The 23649-nt window shown below is 42.9% G+C and overlaps 1 pseudogene; it reads left to right on the top strand.

The window, feature by feature from the left end:
• Positions 1-1573: 1573 nt before the first annotated feature.
• LOC137660452 (guanylate cyclase soluble subunit beta-2-like) lies at positions 1574-21919 on the top strand (annotated as a pseudogene).
• Positions 21920-23649: the final 1730 nt, after the last annotated feature.

Genomic DNA, 23649 nt, shown 5'->3' with positions numbered 1-23649 from the left:
TTCTCTAAGCTAAAGAGACCCAGCTCCCTCAGCCTCTCCTCATAAGGGAGATGTTCCACTCCCTTAATCATCTTCATGGCTCTGCGCTGGACTCTCTCTAGCAGTTCCCTGTCCTTCTTGAACTGAGGGGCCCAGAACTGGACACAATATTCCAGATGCGTCCTCACCAGGGCAGAGTAGAGGGGGAGGAGAACCTCTCTTGACCTGCTAACCACACCCCTTCTAATACACCCCAGGATGCCATTGGCCTTCTTGGCCACAAGGGCACACTGCTGGCTCATGGTCATCCTGTTGTCCACTAGGACCCCCAGGTCCCTTTCCCATATGCTGCTCTCCAACAGCTCTGTCCCCAACTTGTACTCATGCATGGGGTTGTTCTTGCCCAGATGCAGGACTCTACACTTGCCCTTGTTATATTTCATTAAATTTCTCCCCGTCCAACTCTCCAGCCTGTCCAGGTCTCTCTGAATGACAGCACAGCCTTCTGTGCAAGTATCGCCTTTTTTTAAACACAGTGTTTGATCTTTCTACGTCTCGTATGGTATGATGCCTTGCAGTGACAAAGATTGTAGAATCATAGAATGGTTTCGGTTGGAAGGGACCTTAAAGATCATCTAGTTCCAACTGCCCCAACACCTTCCGCTAGACCAGGTTGCTCAAAGCCCCATCAAACCTGGCCTTGAACACTGCCAGGGAGGGGGCATCCACAGCTTCTCTGGGCAACCTGTGCCAGTGTCTCACCACCCTCACAGGAAAGAATTTCTTCCTAATATCTCATCTAAATCTACCCTCTTTCAGTTTAAAACCATTACCCTCATCCTGTCACTACATTCCCTTGTAAAAAGCCCCTCTCCCGCTTTCCTGTAGGCCCCGTTCAGGTACTGGAAGGCTGCTAGGAGGTCTCCCTGGAGCCTTCTCTTCTCCAGGCTGAACAGCCCCAACTCTCTCAGCCTCTCTTCATAGGAGAGGTGCTCCAGCCAAGATCAGCAGGATTTGCCAGGTGCAGTTGGTCTGCAACTTGTGGAGAGTACCTGGTCACCTGAGAGGCTGGGCATGCAATGGACCACATGTGGCTGCCTAGACATACCCTGAAACTCATACAGATGGATGATGGCTGAGCTGGCTTAACAGCAGAACTCAAAGAAGTGAGAAGCCTACTTCCAGGATCTATGGATTTCAAAACTGAAGCTTCTCTGTTAGAAATAGCACCCTCTCCCCCCTAGCATCCCCCCCCAGGATGCCCCCTCCCTAGCAGTGTTTAAGGCCAGATTGGATGAGGCTTTGAGAAACCTGGTCTAGTGGAAAGGTGTCCCTGCCTGTGGCAGGGGGGTTGGAACTAGATGATCTTTAAGGTTCCTTCCAACTGAAACCATTCTGTGATTCTGTGATTCTATGATCTCCTGAGCCACTTCAGGCTTTCACCTTGAAACACTTAGTTCAGACTCAGCCCAACAAAAATACTTTTCTCTTTGTTTTCTTGAGAGCAGTATGCCCTTCTCTCCTGGAAAAGGATATGTAGAAAGACAAATGCTGGGGTTTATATTTCTCTGTGGATCTCTCAGTCCTGTGTACCATGGCCTCTAGACATTCAAAACTGACGTACTATAAAAAAAGAAAAGAAGAAGAAAAGAAACTCACAGTTGGTGTGCCAGAACAGCAACAAGCAGGAGCAACTTGGTTGCTGCAAAGAGCCAAGAGCACCTGCCTTGCAGAAGCTGCGAGCAGACAGCCAGACCATAGTAAGCTTCTTTCAGTATCACTGTTTAAGATGAAAATATGCGGTGAGAGAACACTTAAAAAAAATTCAACAGCAAGATTTGTAAGTCAGATTTAAATGCCAATTGCTGTATGATTTTCCCAAACAAAACAGTTGCCTTTCACTCAAGTCTGATATGAAATCCATTAATTTCCCCTCTTTATTCTGTCAATAGTTTAACCATATCGGTTCTAAAAGGATTCAAATTACCCAGAGATGATTTTCTTGTAACTGTCTTTAATTACACTCTGGCTTCAAAATTTACTATGTTTTCTTTATGGAAACTTGAATTACTGATGTGAAGAATTTAGGACCGGGGATCGAAATGAGCAGAGCTATTAAAAAAACAAATGTACACAAAAATGAGGGCATTGTTGTTTCCTTAGAGGCTTGCCATTACATTTTAACTAGCATTTCAAGAGCTCTGTTTTTCCCCTTTTATCCCATGATGTATAATATGGTAATGTTTTCCCTCCCTTTAGTATGGATTTATCAATTCCTGTCTGAAATCTCTTATTATAGAGAACTTTGGTAAAGAGATCCAAGAAAAAACTCAAGGAAGTATTTTATCCTCCAGAAGAGAAGTACTGGTCTTGGATGGGGACTTCTGTAATGGGGCCAAAGGGAGTTAAAATCTGATTGTGATGTGGTGAGGAGGATTATCAATAGAACTGGGGCCCCCACAGCTCTGCACTTCACCATTATAATTAGTTCTGGCAGCCTGTGCCAAAATTCAGTGCTGAGTCATATCCCCATAGAAGTTGAGCGGCTTGTGCTCAGTGTAAATCAAAAAAAAACTCAGAAGAGGCAAAGACATCCCACATTGGTGGTGACAGATGCATTTGCCCATGTAATTAATAATGACTTTACCTATTGCCAGGTTCACCTTTACCGTCTGGGATTTCACTTGTTGTGTATCATAAAATAGACTCGTTTGTTTGGACAACCTGCATTAGAAAGTGGCAAATGGCTGACAGAGTCCCACTTGGCTTGGTGGTGACCCACCACCCCTCTCTTGGGTGGAGGAAAGCCTTGAGCTAAGGCCACACTAACTGCAGATGATCCTTTTGAGGGAAGTGGCTGCTGACTGGAAGGGTTTCCTGAGCCAGTGAAGGGGCCTCTTTCTTTGCAAATAACCCTGCACTGTAGCATGGGCTGGGAAAAACTCATTTAGGGAAAACTCATGCAACTTGCCTCTCTGCAGCCCTGTTTCATCGACAGGAAGGATGATTTCGTTAACATACCACAGAAAGTACATTTATAGCTCAAATCACCCTCACAAAATTCACAGCATGTTATTAATAGAGCCCATTACTTTTCAGGCATGCAGAAAAGTTAAATAACAGGCCCATGGCAATGGGCACCCTAGAAATGCCGATACTTATGGAAAAATGAGTCATGAGCTTTCTCACTAGTAATTTTTGAAACAACAGTTTCAGCAGCTGCTAGGTGGTTTGCACAGCACACAGCTCTGTTACTCAGGAAAGAATTTCCATCCCAATCTGCATTGCTTGCCTTAATTATTAATATGAAGACTAAACACAGACAGATGGCAAAATAAACTCTGTTAGGTTGGTGTGAATCTGAAGTTCCTTCCACCAATATAACTGGGAGCAGATATTGAGCCAAAACGTATAGAAAGCTCTTGATGTGAGTCTGAGATGTCACAGTTTGCACAAAAAAGATCCGAGAGTCAAGTTCTTGGCCTCTGGGGCTGATATACCAAACTGGAGTGGATGGTGACATTTGAAGAGATTTTCTGGCTCTCTTCAACATGCGCACACATGCTTAGGTTGGGCCTCACACTCATTTTTGTCTGGATCTGGCAGCTTGCTTTCTATGCTGAACCGATAGTAGTTTTGTCTTTCAAGATGTTTACTTGTGTTGTGCCTGCGAGCACGCCAGAAACACTCAGGCTGTTCTGCCTGTGCTCTGATTTTCTGCTCTCAGCCTCTGAAATGGATTTTGTACACAGTGTGTTTTATTCGTTCTTCTTCCCCCAGGATAACTGTATTTCTCTGGTGGTGCCTTACTGCATTAATGTCACGAGAACAGGAAGAAAAAAACGTAATGATAGACGTAGCCAAAATACAAGAGTATGCAGAGGAAGAAGACTGAGTGATACAAGCATTTTCTTCTAGATATAAAGAAATGCATACATGTGAACTCTTCTTGACAGGGTACATGGGCTCATATTCAACCTGTATAACTCTGGCTGGGATGACTCTTACCAGCCAGAGACTTATGCCTCTAGTATAAGCCATGCCTCGGCTCCCTGTGCAGTCACAGGAGGCTGACAGCTATTCATACAGGCTATTCATCTTGGGGGTAAGATGGGTAGGATGAACCATCTCCTGGAAATGCCTTTCTCTCACAGTCTATAAAAGGACTCTAGGCAGTTAGCTCTGAGTACATGCATGACTTTTAGCAATGCAAAGGTAAGCGAAATGAATTGCAAATCTTTTCTTTGCAACATCTGTGATATCTTAGAGCAATGTGCTGTTCAGCCTGCCTGCTACTCAGAGCTGCTCGAATCCAGTGCTCTTGATCATAAGTGGAAAAGAGTCATATACTTATGCACACTGTGGGTAGCTTGAATATACCTCTGTTCTTTCCTCTGTAGTTTTTATACTGCATTGATGATGCTTACAGGGCCATCAGAAAAGGATTGCAAATTAGATCAATCTCAGTAGCTGCACTGGGAAGACATTTGAATTTACTACTGGCTGCTTTATGCCATTAGTATCTCAGATCTAGAAAGCAATCATGACAGGACCTGTCTCTATCAGGAGTTTCATTAGGCAGATAAGAGTGACATTTAATGTAGGGAAGGCCACTAAGAGATGAGCATTCGATCCTGAGTGTTCCCTGTGTAGAGGGAAATATTTTTATCATAACACAGTGGTATAGGTCAAGGTTTTCCAAAACTTCTAGTGATTTTAGGTATTCAGCTTAAAATACTTGGTGATCAGGTCCTCTGAAGTATTTCAAACTGGGTATCCAAAACCTACTTTTGAGACCTTGGTGTTAACCACTCCTCTAAACTCATGCCATCTTTCTTTCCTTCTCAGCCTTTGTCTGTCCCCGCTGCACCAAAGACTCTTTCTTATGCAGATTTTTGACGCATCTGACACACCAGGACCAGGGTCTTCTCTGGGCCCTCTAGAAGTTGCTCAAGTGCAGAAGTTGCAGGGGGATGCAGGCTACAGGCATGTTCTGAGGAATGATTGTTTGTGGCCTTCTGTCTATGAGCATCTATGGATCTTCCTTATCAACAGGGGAGGAGGAGAGAGCTCTGCACTGAGTTGAAAATGCATAGGATAAACAGACATAAAGAGAGAAGGCTCCCTAAAGAGAGAAGGCTAAAGGACTACATTTTCTTTTCTCACATGGCTTTTTTTTCCACTTGCATTTCTGTTTCAGGAACCATACCTTCTGGTGAAAGCACAGAGGAACCCCTGCCTGCCCCCTGTGTTCCCCTCAGCCCACCACTCCAAAGACCTCTTTATGGGGATTGCTGCTTGGGAACTGCTTTTATAAAAGCAAGAAGTTTAGAGACTGCTGGGCCCTGCTTTCTGGTTCTCCTGTGTTCTGCTCTGTCACTGGCAGGATAATTTTCAGAGGGAACTAGACTGGATGATTTTTCCCTGTATGTTACCTGAAGTCATTATCCTCTGTATTTTTCATAACCCAGGCAGGAATCAGAAACATCTTCATGACCTATGCTGTGTATGATGATGTTGCTGATTTGAAAAGCCTGTGGCACGCTAAGTGAAGACAGTTTACTACTTCTCTATGGCGTAGAGAGCACTGACATCTGTCCCAGTGCCTCCTGGCAGAACTTGCTGTCATGCCAAGATGCCAGATTGTGGCAGATCTGCCTGTAGCCTCTCTCTGAGTGCAAGAAGGAATCATCTCCCATCCCAGGGTAAGCCCCGTGAGAGTTTATCCTGCAGATGACAGGGTCTTTCACCTGGGTTTGTTGAAAGGACATGCAAAGGGAATGTATATATAGTTTACTTCTGCCCACCACCTTTGCATTGGACTATGTCCCAGGCCTTTCCCTCTGATGCCAAAGTGACACTGTCAGATGGGTAGATCTAACCAGTCTTCTTGTAGATAGGCTTCACTGGGCATCAGCATGCCTAGGAAAAACTAAGCAGTGACATGTAGTCCCCATTCAGATCCAGACTGTAGACACTATAGAAGCTTAAGTTCAGGTGTCTGTATGTTGGTGTCCACATATAAGTCAGATGTCTAAGCTCCCATGAAAGACAATTGAGGTCTAGCCAATGGACCAAATAGAGTGTGCAGTTGTTCAGCTGACCAGGTATATATATCTGCCTTCTGGAAATGAATAACTCCACAGGCTCTGTTCACTCATTCTGTTCAGGTGCCTTCAAGCTCATCCTGGAGGCTGACCCTCCAAAGTGATGGGGAAATGGACACCACTGCTCAGGCTAATGGAGAGCATAGCATCTCTGCGTGAAGAGGCAGTGCCTTGTTCTCTGAATTCACACTTGCATAAGATCAACAGCCCTCTCTGTTTCTTCCCGTGGACAACTGAAGCTCATGAGAGACAGGCAGCACTTCTGTGCAGCTTGCCCCAAACTAGCCTTGATTTTCATTAGCAATATCTCAAAATATCAATACAAAACTTCCTAAAGCAGACGAAAGGGGAAGCCTCATTCCCATAGGTTAGGTTATTTTCCTGATCTCTGCTCAAGACATATCTTTTAGGTCAAACAGGTAATATGCTGATTTCACCAGCAGCTGCTTTGTCCAAGGTATTTTTAGTGTCTATACGTCTTTGGAAATGCTACGAAGCTCTGCTCTCCCATGAATGCACCATCTTTTCATGTGGAAAGGAAGACAAATAGAGCAATGCTTCTTCACTGCTATTTTGCCAGGAGGGGCCTTTGTCATGTCATGCCAGGTAAGACATGAGTACTACCTCATGTGTACTGCACCTGGCCAGGCATGCCCTGACAGCCTTGCTTCGAGGAAACCTGTGAATAGAGGACACCTTCTGAGGAAGTGTAGTCACATGCAGGGATCCATAATATGAAATATGTCAGGTTTTCAACTCCAGGCCCCTCCTAATCCTCCCTATTTTTTTCATCTGAAATGGCAGTGTGTTTCTAAGTGCCAGGCTTTGGAGGAAATAGATGGGTAGCAGTTAGATGAGCAGCACAGGTGGCAGATACGACCCATAGGTAGGCTGTTGACACACTTGGGCAGGCTGGGAATAATATTCCCTTTACCAGGGCAATCGAAGCTAGAAGAGGCTGTATGAGCAAAGTCTAAGCTACTTGTGAGCCATACCTGTGTGTGTCTAGAAATGCTCTTGCATCGGATTCAACACATGATTTGCATTATCTGTGCTTAAAAGTGCCTGGATCTGAGATCTTGGTTGATGTTTAAGACCTATCCACTTCTGAAGAGACAGCACTGTTTGTTCATTTGAAGATCAAGATCTAATTTCTTTATGTGTGTATGTATTATTCTGAGCATCGCATTGTTGCGGGCAGTGGGAATCAACAGAAATTAATGGTTGCTACTCTTAGTCCTATGGCTTTAACTTGATCATATGCAAATAGCTGTGGTTATGCAGCTGGTGCCTGTATGCAGTGATACTCTATGAATACCACAGACAGAAAATAATTGAGATAGCATTTAAAGGGTCAGATGAACATCATATTTTTGGGTTTATAATTTTGTGTTGGGTGTGGGAGACACAACTTGCTTTCACAGCTTTTAGTAATATAATTGTAAAATTGCCTGGTGTTTCCATTTCAGAAAGACATCCATTTTCTTGCACTTTCTACCCCCCACCAGCACACGCACACAGAAGCTTCACAGTTTGAAACATTTTTACTCTGGATGAAATTCTGAGACAGATGTTGAATTTGGTTCTTCTGGTGTAAATCTGGAATCATTATGCCTTGACTAAAATTCTTGGAGATTTACAAAGTTGCAGGAATATAAAACATTATTAAATTGGTTATAATTTTTCCTTATATGGCATATTTTATACCCAATAGTCCTGTTGATGAGCTAGGTAACAGCAAAAATGCAGGTTGAGCCAGAGGGAGAAGAGAAAATATGTTTCATCAATAAATATAAAAAAATGGCAGGATTTGATGTAGAATAATTTGCTTAAACCATTAGGGCACAATACAAAGCTGTGACTGTTTTTATCAGGTAACCTAGAGTCTGCTGGCAGAGAGTTCTTCAACAGTGAAGTGAAAATGGAAATTTTAAATCAAGAAGAGGACGAGTGCAAAGGGAGAGAGAAGCGTGTAGTATTCCTTGTGCTGCAGAAGTTTAACAGCCCGGAGAGGAAAACAAGAATGGACACAAATTCAGAAAATGGAGCCTTTCATGAAGATAATGAGGTGCATTCAATGACTTACAGAAATTAGGAAAATTGCTTACAATTTTCTCTGCCAGTTTGGAGGTTTTTTTCATCTACCAGAAATATCTTAGAGATAGATAACACACACTACATCCTTGAAGTTTAGAGAGGGATGGAGATGGATGAGTTGGATTGTCCTTTATCTTGCCTGTCACACAGAGCAATTGTCTGTGAGCTAAACCAAGCCAAGTGGCTGTATTTTATACAGGTATAAATGACTGAAGGGTACTTCTCAAGTGTGATTCAGCTGTCATATTTTAGATGTCTATCTTCAGATGAGATGAATTGCACTGCAGAAGTCTTCTTATTGACTATAAAGGGAGTCTGGGGTGACCAGCTCAGATAATGAGAAAACATAACAAAAATGTGCAAGAGAGTATTTGAGAAAGAGTTTATGAGCATGTAATGAAAGAATGCATCATCACTCTTTCACAGACTGAAGCAAAATGAATATTGCATGCACCACTGCCATCTCATGTTTAGTAAGTGCTTATCTTTCAGCCCTCGTGTTATCTGAGTGTATCATGTTAAAACAGTCTACCAAGATGATTCATGTCATACACAGGAACATGAGCACACTCACATATGTTCTTCTCTATGCTGTTCCCTAGACAGCACAAGATGAACCTTCTCAGGAGAAAAAGAACTGTACAACATTGTCGTGAAATTGAGAAAAGAAATCCTAGTGGGATATCATGCAAAGTGCGTGAAATTAAGGCAAGGTGAGAGAACGTCCTCTTTACCTCCTATACAAGGATCAGAATGAGCTATGGGTCTCAGCGGTACAGACACTTTCCCATGAGGGAGGCAGCCTGCTGAATATAAATATCGTAGGCAGTGAGTCACCAAAGATGATGTCATTGATTTATGCAAGGATTGCAGAGTTTGGATTTGGTGGGAGAGGTTTTCTTGTCTAAATGCAGCCAGACCATGATGTGCAGTGAGTTTATTTGCTTCTGATTGTAGTAGAGCTTTTGCTTAACTTTTATTTGTATGGTGGGGTGTGTTGGGTTAGCTGCTTAAGAAAAATACGTATTCTGGATGCCCTTTTGTTTCTTTCAATTATTTTGTGTACATTTTGTCCTGAAGGGAGGTTGGTTTTTCAGCAGTTATATAATTGCAGTGGTTGCTTATACAGCCAGAGGAGGAGACAAGAATTGTTTTCAGTTAGCTTTCCAGAGAAGTGTCTGAAGTGAAAAAAATGCAACACATCTTTGATAGATGGTGTCAGATGGGACACTGATGTTTGGAAGGATGATGAAGAGGAAGAAACAGTTCATTCTTTACCAGGATGATAACTTAGCAGCAGATATGAACTGCTGATGGCTCTCTACTACCACCACTAGTGTTTATACATATGCACACATATATATACATATATATGTGCACTGGCTAAAGACAGGATCTCAGTTTTAAGGATCAAGGATCTAGAACATGATAGAATTCATATACAATACGTATTCATATACATTCCCACATGTGCTACAGTTCAGTGGGGTTTTTTTGGAACTGTCTTTGGCTTCTTTTTGAACTCATCCACTAGCATTAGCAAATAACTGCACTTTGGTGAGCCACAGAATTTCAATGGGCTGAGGCAGTCAAGTTACTGCCATTTCTACCAAGCTACATGAACTGCAACTATTGCTTTTCTGGGAGAATATTGGTAATGAAGAAAGCATCATCTCACAAATCACTGAGGTAGCCTCCAGCACTATACAAAGAAGTTTTGTATAGCAACAAAAACCATGTTTGCATTATTATGTGCAGGTTCTTTTTCTGGCAGCATTTTCACAGAACTTGTTTTCTGGACTTACTACAGTGTCCATAAAACCATGTTGTGGACAGAAATTTGGCATTGAAGAGCAGTATCAACATGATAACTAAGGTTTTCTGATGTTTTGCTTTTATGTTTACTTTGGGAAATTAAAATTAATTTGGTTATTGCTAATTTGCATGTGAGAGTATGTGGGTTCAGGCAGACAGAATTCATCTTCCTTGTGATGCTTTATGGCTCTCCCTTGGCGCACCAGTATGAACCTGTTGCTTTTACTTTGGTAAGGTTGCACTCACTAAGAATAAGACAATGTATGTGCACATTGTCACAATAACTGAAAAAAATCTCTTTCAGCCCGTTTCATAGAAATATTTCAAACTAGTGCATTAGCTTATGTTTCTTTTCTTACCAGAATAAAATAGCTAGCCACTTTTTCAATTCAATCTTTTGATAAAAGGTGTAACAAAAACATTTCTGCAGGCAAAGTAAAATGAAGGTTCACTGAAATAGTTCAGCTGTCCTTGAAAATCTAAAAACAAAACTATTTTCTATTTTCCCATGAAAATTACCCCATGGAAAAATTTGACAAGTTTCTACAAATCAGTTTTGTCAAGGTATTTTGTTTTATGGAAAACAAAAATAAATTTTTATTAATTGACTGATGCTCTGGGACAAGTTTATTATAGATAAAGAAGGTTTCTGAAGATACAAAGAGCAGAAAGGCATTCAACACTTTCAGCAAGACTTTTTTTTTTTGTTTCAAAACTGCTTATTCCTCTCAAAATCTTCTCCTTGGTCTTAGTGTCTCTATTTTGTCTTGTTATGTTCTTTTACAGAGAACTTGTAACTTATTTTTGATCCTATTTATCCAGAGAAGCTTTGGGCTGAAGACAGAAGATTCTGCTGTGCATTTCCTTCCCACGCTGTGTTTGACAAAGCAGTAAGGCAGTATATTTGGTTTGAACACAGAACTAAACTTTTATTTCAGAGACATAAGTCTATGGGCTGGCTCCTTACCTGGCACAAATTGCTCCAGTCTACTGTGAAGTTGATGCAGATAGATTGATTTTTTTTTTTGCAGATTCTTTCTTCCTTAATATTGGAAATCAAGGAACACCACATTGTTGACTTGATGCTTGAGTTAATATACCTGGGAAATTAAAACTAGCTCAGTCAGCATTCCCAAAATGAGAAATACTTCAGGACTGGGAGGCCGGGGCTTTGTGGTCTTCATCATTAGTGTCTCCCAAGGGAAGGGGCTGACACTGAATCAGAAGTCTGGCATCTGTGGAGCCACAAGTCTGTCAGAAATTGAAGCACAGAAGTTAAGAATTTGGTCAACTGAGGACCCCTCTATAGTCAGTGGGGAGACAGAGATCTCTAGAATACCCTCTTCAGAGGTTCAGAGCACACATCAGGCTCTTAAGAGTGCCTGTCTTTAACCCTTGACTCCAAGGGGAACTTAGAGTGACAGTGTCCTTACATTAAATGCAATGATGTCCCTACATTAAGTGCCTTAATCTGTCATCAACAGTGCTGATATAAACATTGGTCCCCTGAGATCTTTCCTCAAGATAATAGTAGCAGCAGGGCCTTCTCCCAAAGTGGAGACGAGAAACAGGGTTGCACATCATCCAGTGTGGGTTTTTTTTTTTCTTTTCTTTTCCTCTCTCACCATGATATCAGTCTTTCCATGTCTTCCCCATCCACACACATCTGCAGACACACACTGTGGCATTATCTTACATTTCTTTTGAAAGACGGCTTTTTTAATCTTTATTCATAACTTTCCTTCCTTCCTTCAGCTGTGCCTCAAGCAAGCAGATGTGAATATTCAGAAGTTAGTATCAGGAATATGGAGCCCAGGGACCTGTTTAGATAAATATTTTGCCATCATCCATCTACCAGTTACTTTCCCCATTTTCAGCACTAATAAATGCATCATCAACCTTTGTTCTCAAAGCAAAAGGGAGAAAATTCATTTAAATCATGGAGAAACCAGCCCATGCTGAAGCTCAGAGGTATCTTTTTACTTTTCTCTTTGTGGAATGAAAGCAGGGAGGGGAGAAGATATAGAAAGAAAGAAACAAACAAACCCAAAACTAACAAAAAAAAATGAGCAACTTAAGTTTTTGTGAATATATGCTTTATAGAAAAAGAAATGTGATACAGAATACAGCTCCTCTGGAGATATTTTTCTTGTTAGTACCCTCTGTTTCCAAGCACCCAAGATCCTAAACGTCATTTTCTGGTATGATCAGATTCTCTTTGCACTGTCATAGCTGCTTCCAGTGAGAGCTTTAGTGATGACTTCAGTGGGAACAAAGATGGGTTGCCAATTGTCGTGGTTTGGCCTAAAACAGACCTATTTTCCTTTCAGTGATTTTTCCTTTCAGCCAAGTCTCTTCTAAGTAACTGCATTTTTTGAAACTAACTGCATGTTTTGCAGACAGTCTCTGCATCTACAACTGATAACGCTGGAAGTTTGTAGTTATCACTGAGGCACCGGTAGGGGTGTTATGCAGAAAGGCGCTTGCTTGTACTTATTCGTAGAGAAACCAAGGTCACTGCTAAATTCTTCACTAATTACAAGTGAAGATCCATAGAAGGGTTGTACCTCCAGGCAGCAGCAGACAGGACAGGTGACCCAAAATTGACCAACGAAGGTATTCCATCCCATACACGTGATTCTCAGTGTAAAGCGGGGGGATCACGAGGGTCTCACTCTCTTCTGCTATGGCCAGCGTCCGAAGAGGACTCTGCCTATTTTTCTGCTGCCCTCAGTCCCAGTCTGTGTGTTCCTGAATCCAGTTCCCATCTGTCACTGAGTCCAGTCTGGGACTTCCTTGAGCCTGCCCTTCAGTGCCAGTGGTGACCATTATCAGGGAGTGCGATCTTGGGTTTTGTATATATTTTATTATTTCCATCATTATTATTATTATTATTATTATTATTATTATTATTATACTCTTTTTCATTGTTACAGTTTATTAAAACTGTTTTAACTTTCCAATCCTTTTCTCTCTCCCTTTTCTCTTTTCCTTCCCCTTCTGGGGAGCAGGAAGGGGTTAATAGAGAGTGTCTGCTACCAGTTTAATAGCCAGCCCAGCTTTAAACCATGACACATGAACACATTCAAACTAATGAACACATTCAAAAACGTTTTCATGAATGCATCATTACAATGATGTTAGCTCCATCCTTGTTCCTAACAGTTTCTTTTGAAACACCTTGTCCATCTCTCCATGAAGATGACAGTTGTTTGTTAAAATGTCTGGAAAACCTTTGGGTCTGCTCCATGAAAAAAGTCCCGCATTTGCTGTGTCATAGGGCAGGGACTGGAGATGACGGGTTGCAGCAAGGGTGGGATATGTTTCCTAGCAAGCCTTTTGGGTGTACAGAGATCATCCTACATGGTTAGTTATGGTCTTTTCCCATTCCATGGTCAGATGGAAAGCCAAATTCATAGGAGAGAAAAAAAACAAGGAGAAAGCATAGTGTTGCCAATGAATGAGGTATAGCTCTCTCTGTGGGGGAGTGTGATGAGAAGAAGCCTCAGTCTGTGCAGGAGGCTTTACTCAGTTGTTTATACTAGCCTATTATTGCAGTTTTCTTCCCAAGTGTCTCATTATGTTGGGACAAGTACTTCTAGGTGTGTCTAAAAAATATTAAGCATTGTTTTTTTTCTATCACAGACTAATCCATGGGTTGGGAAGGTGTAAAGGAGAAAAACGTGTGCATTGGTAGTATCATTGGCCCATGCTTTTATTCAAAGGGTGGATGATCTGGATGAAGTCCATGCAATGCATGATGTACTTGTGCTCCACCAAGCTCTGCAGCTTGGTGTAACTAGAGGAGCTGAAGATGCAACTCCTTGACATTGCACCTCATGATGTGACAAGGAACCTTATCCTGATGAACCAGTGGCACCTGGCAGAGACAGAGCTTTCAAACCAGCTGGAGAGGAAAAAGGAAGAGCTCAGTACCTTTTCCAAGAATTTGGAGGCAGAATATACAGAGAACTTGCTGTATGCCATGCTGCTGAAACACATCAGCTTAAGGCATCAGCTTAAGGAAGGGAAAAAGGTGGATGCAGGTACTGCAGGTTCCTTTCTTTTCCTCTGCTTATGGTTTTTCTAGTATATCTGCTCTTAAACTTTGCAGCTCCCTTTGTAACAGTGTATTTACCAGAGCAGTCCCAAGGTATCCTTTTTCTCTACGTGATGAATTACAACACCCAAAGCATACAAGCATCATCAGGGACCCTTACAGCTATGATGATGGGGAACAGATGGCTGCACATGAAGAACAGGGATTGCCTGGGAACTCCAACTATGAGGTTTGCATCGTAAATACATGCCACTGATATGGCACGAGTAACACCGACATGAAGCTTTTCAAAAGAGAACCCTGTTATGAAGAAGTAGAAGCAGTAGCAGTTCACAGCAGAAAAGGAGGTCATTTGTGGCATGTGTACTGCTTTGTTTTCCATCTGGAATATACCAACTCACCAAAGTCCCATCCAACACTTAATAAGCAAAAGCTTTTTAGCTACTCCAGTCAGAGGTGTCTTTACTTAGTACACATAATTTGCTGCCCACTTTGCATGTGTTTATTTGTAGAACTCTGAGCTTCAACACTTGACTGCATAAAATGGTGACCATGAATTTGGCATTACTTCTACAAATTTACACCTTTAATTCTTCACTGAAAATAGGGATTAAGAGAGATTCTGTGATTGAGGCTAAACTGGGAGGCACAATAGTGCTCCTAAATTCCTGGGTGCAGATCTATATCCTCAGTCCTCCCAACTCCACAAAGCACCATCTCCCTTGGCTCCCCACCCCACCCCAGCTCATTGCTTTCCATAGGCAGGAAAAATCACTGAGTGGGAAAGGAGCTGACGTATCTTGTAAGCAGGTCTCCAACTTGCCAGTCCACGACTCCACAGCACACCTCTCCAACATGGGATATAAATTTCCTTTCGTCCCGTCCTGCTGTTTAGCATGGGGTCTGCTCTGTGTCTCTGGGCACTTGAACTTCAGAAAAATCCTGTCTGAATGAATGACTTTGCAAACAGATGTAAAACGGAAAGGACTCAAATTCTGCCCAACATCGTCGAGGATATTAGCATACTCAGGCTTAGAAGTCAAAAGAACTTGTGAGTGAGGTGTCCACACCACACGTCAGTGTAATAAGCTACCAAACAGAGAAAGATGGAGATCTTTCCTATGCTTACAGGGGGTTCTTCTTCAGCTGTTAAACCAATTAATAGGATTTTGGCAAGTTACAGAAATCTGTTGTCAGAGTCTATTACTGACTTAGTCAAATAAGAACAGAAGCCTTTTTGAAGAAATGCGCATCTAAGAGCCTACTTCTTCCTCAGGAGAATTTGATTCCTGCACGGCACTCTTCCGTGATGTCGTGACATTCACAAATATCTGCTCTGCCTGTGAGCCCATCCTAACGGTGAACATACTGAATTCATGTATTCCAAGTTTGTTTGTTAGGCAATGTCCACAGAATTTATAAAGTAAGTGTTTCTATTACTGTTTTCTTTGGTGGGGGATTTTTTTTTGGTGGTTTGCATGTTTGGTTGGTTTTGTTTGTTTTTATGATGAGCTTTCTTCTGTCTAACCAAACAGAAACTGTGGTGATCATAGGAAGTGAAACTGGCTGAAAATTTGGGGTGGACAGAGTTTCTGCAGAACTTCCACTATCAGTTATTGTGAAGTGACACTCTCTCACTCTTTTCAATGCTTTGAGATAAGAATTTAGAGATATTTTCAATTTCCCTTTCACTCATCCAGGTAAAAAAAAAAAAAAGTAAAAATTTGTCACTGGGCAATATTTAAAAATATTAAAAAATTATTTGCTTATCCATGATAAGGGTCACTATTTATCCTTTCAATGGGTCAACATCCATGCCTTCAATGGAAATGGAAGCATTTAGCAACTCGTAAGACTGGGCCATTATTTGAGTCCATTTCACATCTATGGAAGCTTTTCCATTGACTTCAGTGGGTTGCAGGTACTGGGCATTTTATGACTGTAGAATTTCCTGCTGTCAGGGTGAAACAATAAGAGATGAACACTTGGTGGTTGGAGGCATCACAGTCCCCATCACTAGCCATGTGCATTTGGTATGGGATTCGCATCCCAAGAGGTCATGAACCCCATGACTGAGGAGCCCATTCAGGTAGGGATGACTGAATTCTTGCTTTGAAATAGATGTTATATATCGGTAGATATTTAAGCAAGACCTCAAGTTCCAGTGAAGGTTAACATACTTGAACTTCAGGTTAATATTCTTGTTAGATGCTATGCTGAATTCAGGCTGTGGGGCTTTAATTTCGCAGCAGGAAGAACTTTGCAGTCCAGAATCCAGCAGTGTACCAAAACATGCATTTAACAATAGCCCAGTAGACCTTTCACTGACAATTTAAAGAAACGACTACTCAGAAACAAACGTTATCTTTATTGGTGAACCAGAAAGTCATTCAGTAACTTGTGCACAGACACAAAATAATTGATGTAATGATTTATTTTGCTCTTGGTCCTTGCTTGTAAGAGTTGCTTATACAAGGGCATGTGTTAAATTGTTCATTGAAAATATGGAATTTTACAACTCTTTATTGGTGAGCTACCAAAGTGTAACATTAATTGTATATACACAGAATGACGAATTTAGGGTACTGGGTAATGAGAACAGCCCAGTGGAGAGATGTCCAAAGTGATGTTTGCCATGGGTACAATGGAGCTGTAACCCCTTCTTCTCTTCTGCTAGTTGCTATCACCAGTGTGAGAGTCACAAGTTAGATGATGATAGGAAAGTGGCTAAACAGCTACACATCATCATCCTCTTCTCCTTATAAACAATGTACTCCCTGTCATCAGCCCAAGGCTATGACCTTGCTTCTGCAAGCAAGAACACAGGTTTCTGTGGAAGAGTAAGCTGTTATTTAGTCCCTAGAATGGGAGGTGGAGAACGGCCTGTTCAAGGTTGCGCGTGGCATGCTTGTTCAAGAAGGACTGCTAAATATTCTAGGTAGTGACAATGAGAAGCTGATATGATGTATCACATTTCCTTTTTGATTCATACTGACTGATGAGAGTTGGGATCCACTCTGGACCTGTGCTGGCTGGGGCTATTGATGAGAAAAATCCTACGTACCGCTTGTTTGGAGACACAGTCAACACAGCTTCACAGGCAGAAAGTCACAGTCTTCTCAGGAGTATCCACCTCAGCTCAGTAGCTTTTAGGTAGAGAAAAAGAAGTGCCAAACGGAGCAAACAAATCTGAGTATTTTCTTTCCCATCACTTCTGGCTAGAGCAGACATAAAACAAGGGATGTTTTGGTATTATCTATAACAGGCTACTTTGGAGATTTCATTTGGCGGGTGTCTGTAGGATCAGTTGGTTCAACATCTGAGTCAGTGGAAAAAGGCAGGTGTTTCAGGGGAACAATCCAGCATGTCTAAGAGAGAGATCAAGGGAAGCTGTAAGTGGAGGTGTGAACACTGCCACCCACAGACACATCATGTGAACAGAATTATTTTCACATTACTTAATATTTCCATCCACCACCTAAAATCCAGGTGCTTAAATGGAGGAGCAAGATTCTCCTAATCCTCACCTTGTAAAAATCCTAGCAAATGCTTTACTCACACAAGAGTCAATTGTTGGCAGACAGATCCAGACCTCTCGGCAGTAGCGTGCTTCCCTGCCTGGACAGATTTCCATGGGCTCAAGGCCTCTCAGAGCAACAGGGTGTACTGAGCGAAGTAATAACTTGGAAAGGGTATAACTTCCACTGCCTTCCATATTTGGACTTCTTTGCTGGCAGTCTCTCCTTCTCTTTCTATTCAGACTTTTACCTGAAGAAAGTTGAGTTGCGGAGGATCTAGAGTCCATGAGTATCTCAATCTTGTCCTCTCTAGTGCATCTCAGAAGGAACTCTGCAAGATGGGTTGCATTACAACAGCACTAGTTGTGGGACAGATAAGCTGGAAGCAGGCTTTCTGTGAACACGCTATGAAATGAGATCACAGAATACAGGAGAGAAGAAAGCGAAATATATAGAGGATGTAGAGAAGTTGCTTGGGCACATAAACATGATTTTTTTACAGGTACCTATAGATTTTGTGGAATACTTCAGGCAGTCCCTTTGAAAACTTAGGCTCAGTATTTACACTTACCTGTACCTGTGGAAGAAAAAGGAACGTATTTCCTAGCAGTCCTGTTTCAGACTTCCTATTTTGTACTCAGGTTCTCCAGCAGGGACATGTTGGCTCTGATTTATGGTTCGCACATTTTTAGTGGTCATGGTCTTTCAGAATAATTCACAGCTAAAGCAATTTTTGGGGCATCCAAAAGAGCAACGCTTAAAAATAAAATTTCCATGACCTGCAGGGATTTAGTACCTGGCACAAGTCCTAATCAACCCCAAACTCGGCAATAAATAACTTACAAGAACAGCTTTCTTACTGTGGCATTACTTCCTCCCCTTGTGAACAAATAAAGAGTCTTACTCTGCATTCCATACTCAGGCAAAATTTCTGTTGGTGTTAATGGGACTTTCGCCTCAGTCATCTGAAATCTGCTCTGCAGTTGTCATAGTAGTGACACAGTGGATTGAAGCTCTACTCCCTGTGTAAAACTGAGGTTCTCAGCTGGCTATCTTACCTCCCAGTCACTTTGGGCATCACTTCATATCATGCAACCCAGGATGTTTCTAGTTTTATCTGCAGGAAAAACAATGCCCAGTTTGCAAGAGAGGTCAAGGACAACAGAAAGGGCTTCTTCAAATACATTGCAGGTAAAGCCAACACTTAGAGGCAATGTAGGCCCACTGATGAATGAGGTGGGGGTCCTGGAGACAGAGGATAAAAAGAAGGCAGAGTTACTGAATGCCTTCTTTGCCTCTGTCTATACTGCTGGAGGCTGTCCTGAGGAGCCCCGGACCCCTGAGGCCCCAGAAGTCAGGATAGAGGAGGAATCTGTCTTGGTAGATGAGGGCTGGGTCAGGGACCAATTAAGCAATCTGGACGTCCATAAATCCATGGGCCCTGATGGGATGCACCCGCGGGTGCTGAGGGAGCTGGCGGAAGTCATTGCTAGGCCACTCTCCATCATCTTTGCTAAGTCGTGGGCAACGGGAGAGGTGCCTGAGGACTGGAGGAAAGCGAATGTCACTCCAGTCTTCAAAAAGGGCAAGAAGGAGGACCCGGGGAACTATAGACCGGTCAGCCTCACCTCCATCCCTGGAAAGGTGATGGAACAACTTGTCCTTGGTGCTGTCTCTAGGCACATCAAGGATAGGGGGATCATTAGGGGCACTCAGCATGGCTTCACCAACGGGAAGTCATGCTCAACCAACTTGATAGCCTTTTATGAGGACGTAACCCGGTGGATAGATGATGGTAAAGCTGTGGATGTGGTCTATCTCGATTTCAGTAAAGCGTTTGACACGGTCTCCCACAGCATCCTCACAGCTAAACTGAGGAAGTGTGGTCTGGATGATCGGGTAGTGAGGTGGATTGTGACCTGACTGAAGGAAAGAAGCCAGAGAGTGGTGATCAATGGGACAGAGTCCAGTTGGAGGCCTGTGTCTAGCAGAGTCCCTCAAGGGTCGGTACTGGGACCAGTACTATTCAATATATTCATTAATGACTTGGATGAGGGAATAGAGTGCACTGTCAGCAAGTTTGCTGATGACACAAAACTGGGAGGAGTGGCTGACACAACGGAAGGCTGCGCAGCCATTCAGAGGGACCTGGACAGGCTGGAGAGTTGGGCGGGGAGAAATTTAATGAAATATAACAAGGGCAAGTGTAGAGTCCTGCATCTGGGCAAGAACAACCCCATATACCAGTACAAGTTGGGGGCAGACCTGTTGGAGACCAGCGTAGGGGAAAGGGACCTGTGGGTCCTAGTGGACAACAGGATGACCATGGGCCAGCAGTGTGCCCTTGTGGCCAAGAAGGCCAATGGCATCCTGGGGTGTATTAGAAGGGGTGTGGTCAGTAGGTCGAGAGAGGTTCTCCTCCCCCTCTACTCTGCCCTGGTGAGGACGCATCTGGAATATTGTGTCCAGTTCTGGGCCCCTCAGTTCAAGAAGGACAGGGAACTGCTAGAGAGAGTCCAGCGCAGAGCCACGAAGATGATTAAGGGAGTGGAACATCTCCCTTATGAGGAGAGGCTGAGGGAGCTGGGTCTCTTTAGCTTAGAGAAGAGGAGACTGAGGGGTGACCTCATTAATGTTTATAAATATGTAAAGGGCAAGTGTCATGAGGATGGAGCCAGGCTCTTCTCAGTGACATCCCTTGACAGGACAAGGGGCAATGGGTGCAAGCTGGAACACAGGAGGTTCCACATAAATATGAGGAAAAACTTCTTTACGGTGAGGGTGACCGAACACTGGAACAGGCTGCCCAGAGAGGTTGTGGAGTCTCCTTCTCTGGAGACATTCAAAACCCGCCTGGATGCGTTCCTGTGTGATATGGTCTAGGGAATCCTGCTCCGGCAGGGGGATTGGACTAGATGATCTTTCGAGGTCCCTTCCAATCCCTAACATTCTGTGATTCTGTGAGATCAAGACATTCACATGTTATATAAAGCACAAAAAATGCTCATGTAATGTACTTTAAGAGTTGAGCACCATAGAATCTTTTTGACTTGCATTGTGCATTACCAACACATGCTCTCCCGAGAACAGACAGAAATATCCATTAAACATAGAGTCACGAAATGCCGCTTGCTGTGCTCTACGTATAACACCTTCACATATTTTACACCATCAACAACTACTGTAAAGCACAATAACAAACAGCAAAATAAGTGTGCCAATGAAGTCTTAAATGCCTAGAGCAGATCCCTTTCTGAGAAGTCTTGCAAAGCTCTTTTCTGCTCAAAAAACCTGCTAGCAACAAATAATTTTTATTAGCACTGCAGAGCTAATGGAGCTGTAGGAGAGAACGCTGGATTCCTTTCTGATTCATGCCTCGCAGTGGAATTGTTAAGTTCCAGTTGTAGGATTTTTTATTTCTGGTGATGATGCATGAGCCAGAAAGGAGCAGAGGCTGAATGGTTGCGGAGTTGGCATTCATGAAAAACAATTCCTGGTAAAAACTGAGTAAATCAGATCAGAAGCCACTAATATGGACCCTCACACCCTTTTACTTACAGGCTAATTTTTCCTGTTTTCTTGTTTTGTTTTGCTTTGTGTGTGAAATTTGGATGCTTAAATGAAATCTGCTATTACAGAAGGCTTCACTGAGCTCAAATCCTACAACATGACGTGCCTGGGCAGAGTGCTACCTCATGTACAGGGAGGGAGGCAGGAGATCTCCATGTGGTTTAGCTGTCTACCCATGTGCTATACATTATGAACTAGTTTTTTTGGGGGAGTTTCTGTTTCAATTAATTTGTACAGCTATTTAGTATCTAGAGAACCCACCCTCCTTCCAGCTTTTTAAAAATCGTCTCCTTTCTCAAAATAAATGAGATTTTGATATCTCTTCCAGTCCAGGTAGATCCTTATCAGAAGTAGCAAACTGTGGTATATTGACTGCTTGGAGGACTGGGGCTGACACTATCAGGTGCTTTTACATAATGCTATATAAAAGGACATAGTACACAGGGAGTTGTTTACACCCAGAACCAATTACAGCACAGGCAAGCCCACCTAGAACAGTAAGATATTGCTTTGGGTAACACTGTTCTGGCCATCAAAATGTACCCAGCACTAATGATGATGCACTGTCATTTCAGTTTTTAATTTCCTTTTGATAATTCTTGGCCCCATTGTTGCCGTAGACCTTCTTGTTCTAACTTCCACATTTTCTCTTGTGCAGAGCTCTGCCAAATCAGAACTTCAAAACAGATGAAAGAAGAGAAACTGAGGAGGAAGTGAAAAGGGAAAAGGGCCACACGCTTTTTGAGGAAGAATCTGCATGCAACTGGGGATGAAATCAAAGCCCCGCTGCAGCCAGGCTGATCAGAAAGGCACGTACAGGGGGCCTGCTTGCCCAGTATAAAGCAGATAAAACAACATTGCTCTGAATTCTGGGAAAAGGTAGCGAGCTCAATTTATTGTGAAGTGTCAAGTAATTCAGCCATTCTTTGCTTAAAGCCCAAAGAAAATCCTTCAAGAAATACAACTTATATCACAGTGTCCAGTTATACCTTATTTTCCCCTTCCCTGTTGGCTGTCTGTGAGCACACTGGATGATATGATAATGAGATAGCAGGATGTCTTTTGAAAGTAGGTGGAGAGGAAGATTTAAGCAGTAGACACAGAATTAGATCTATGCCTCCCCATGCTTGGGAAACCATACATGTAAGAGAGGAAAACACTGTCCTGGCCCAAAACAGGTAGTGACCAAGCCCTTGGAACTGGAGGACACAACACAAACCCCAGGTGAATAGGATATCAAATGACATAAGAGTTAAAGTTTTCTTTGTTTCAGTTACTTTAATATTTTTGGAGAGTTCCAGTGGAAGGAAGAAAGGAGAGCCAACAAGCACCCAGAGGCAGGAATAGGGGGACATGTCTTGAAATGGTCTGGGCAGACCAGGAGACAGACACGCAGAAGGACGAGGGAGCAGGGGAAGAGCACTGCAATGGGTCAGAAGCACAAATAGAAACTTTCTCTGGGGTGTGGGAGAAGGAAGTTTGAGGGATCATTTAGGTTTAGAAATATGACTCAAATGGCTGGTTTTGAGACCCATTTCCGAACAAAATTGCCCCAGGACATGGAATATGGGCTGCCCCTGCCTTCACATTCAGCAGCCTGTGTTTGCACAGAAAGGTGGGCCATGTACCACCCTACCTTCTGCCAGACAGGCAGGAGACAGATAAAATCTGTTACTGATGTGCTTCTGGCCCAGAGAGAGGAGAGGATTTCACTGTGACATGTGCTTAGCCACTTGTCTTTGAAATGCCCATGGATGGGGTGTTTGCTCCTACCCTGCAACAAACAAAGAAAACAAATGTCAGCAACGTACCATGAAGCAGCCCATGAACCTCAGTCCAGATGCAAACGCCTTGCCTGTTCATTGGCTCATATATCACTCCATGCAGGGATGGGACCTCGCCATAGAGAAAGAGTGAAATATTGACAGAGCAGGAGCATCCGTGGCAGAAAGCGAGTCAGCGGGATCCCACTTCCCATCTAGTGAGATGAAAAGGCTATTGTTTCTGGCAAAGACAACATTTTGAACCTCAGGAGTGTGAAAACAGTAACAGATTTATGAATTCCTCCTTAATGCATGTAGCCACCAGCCTTTAGCCAGCACACACTAGGAGCACAGAGCCTACATGTGATAGGCATGCTGGGGATGGTGCTGGGATGAAGGAGCACAGCTAAGATCATTTCCCGCATTTGTGCCCAAATTTCATATGGGAATAACAACATGAAGAGAGAGAAACACGGTCAGATCAAAGGTCCATCTAGCTCAGCATCCTAGCAGGGGCTAGTAGAAAATCCTTAGGGAAGATCCTTAAGAATGGGAAATGCAGAGACTGAGGCTCTGCTTGGCATTTTCTCCTGGCTTCCAGTAACCATCAACTTAAAGGCTCTCTAGGCCCGGGGTTGTGTCCAGACCACCAAATTTAACAGCCAACACAGACTTACTCTCTCTGAATTTGTCTAATCCCTTTTTGGACCCATTACTCCATAGCTCTGTGATAGCTGCAC

This window comes from Nyctibius grandis, chromosome 2 (genome assembly GCF_013368605.1).
Source record: "Nyctibius grandis isolate bNycGra1 chromosome 2, bNycGra1.pri, whole genome shotgun sequence".
In the NCBI taxonomy this organism is placed as follows: Eukaryota; Metazoa; Chordata; class Aves; order Nyctibiiformes; family Nyctibiidae; genus Nyctibius; species Nyctibius grandis.
Note: the sequence above shows the minus strand (reverse complement) of the source record. Positions and strands in the feature narration are given on the sequence as shown.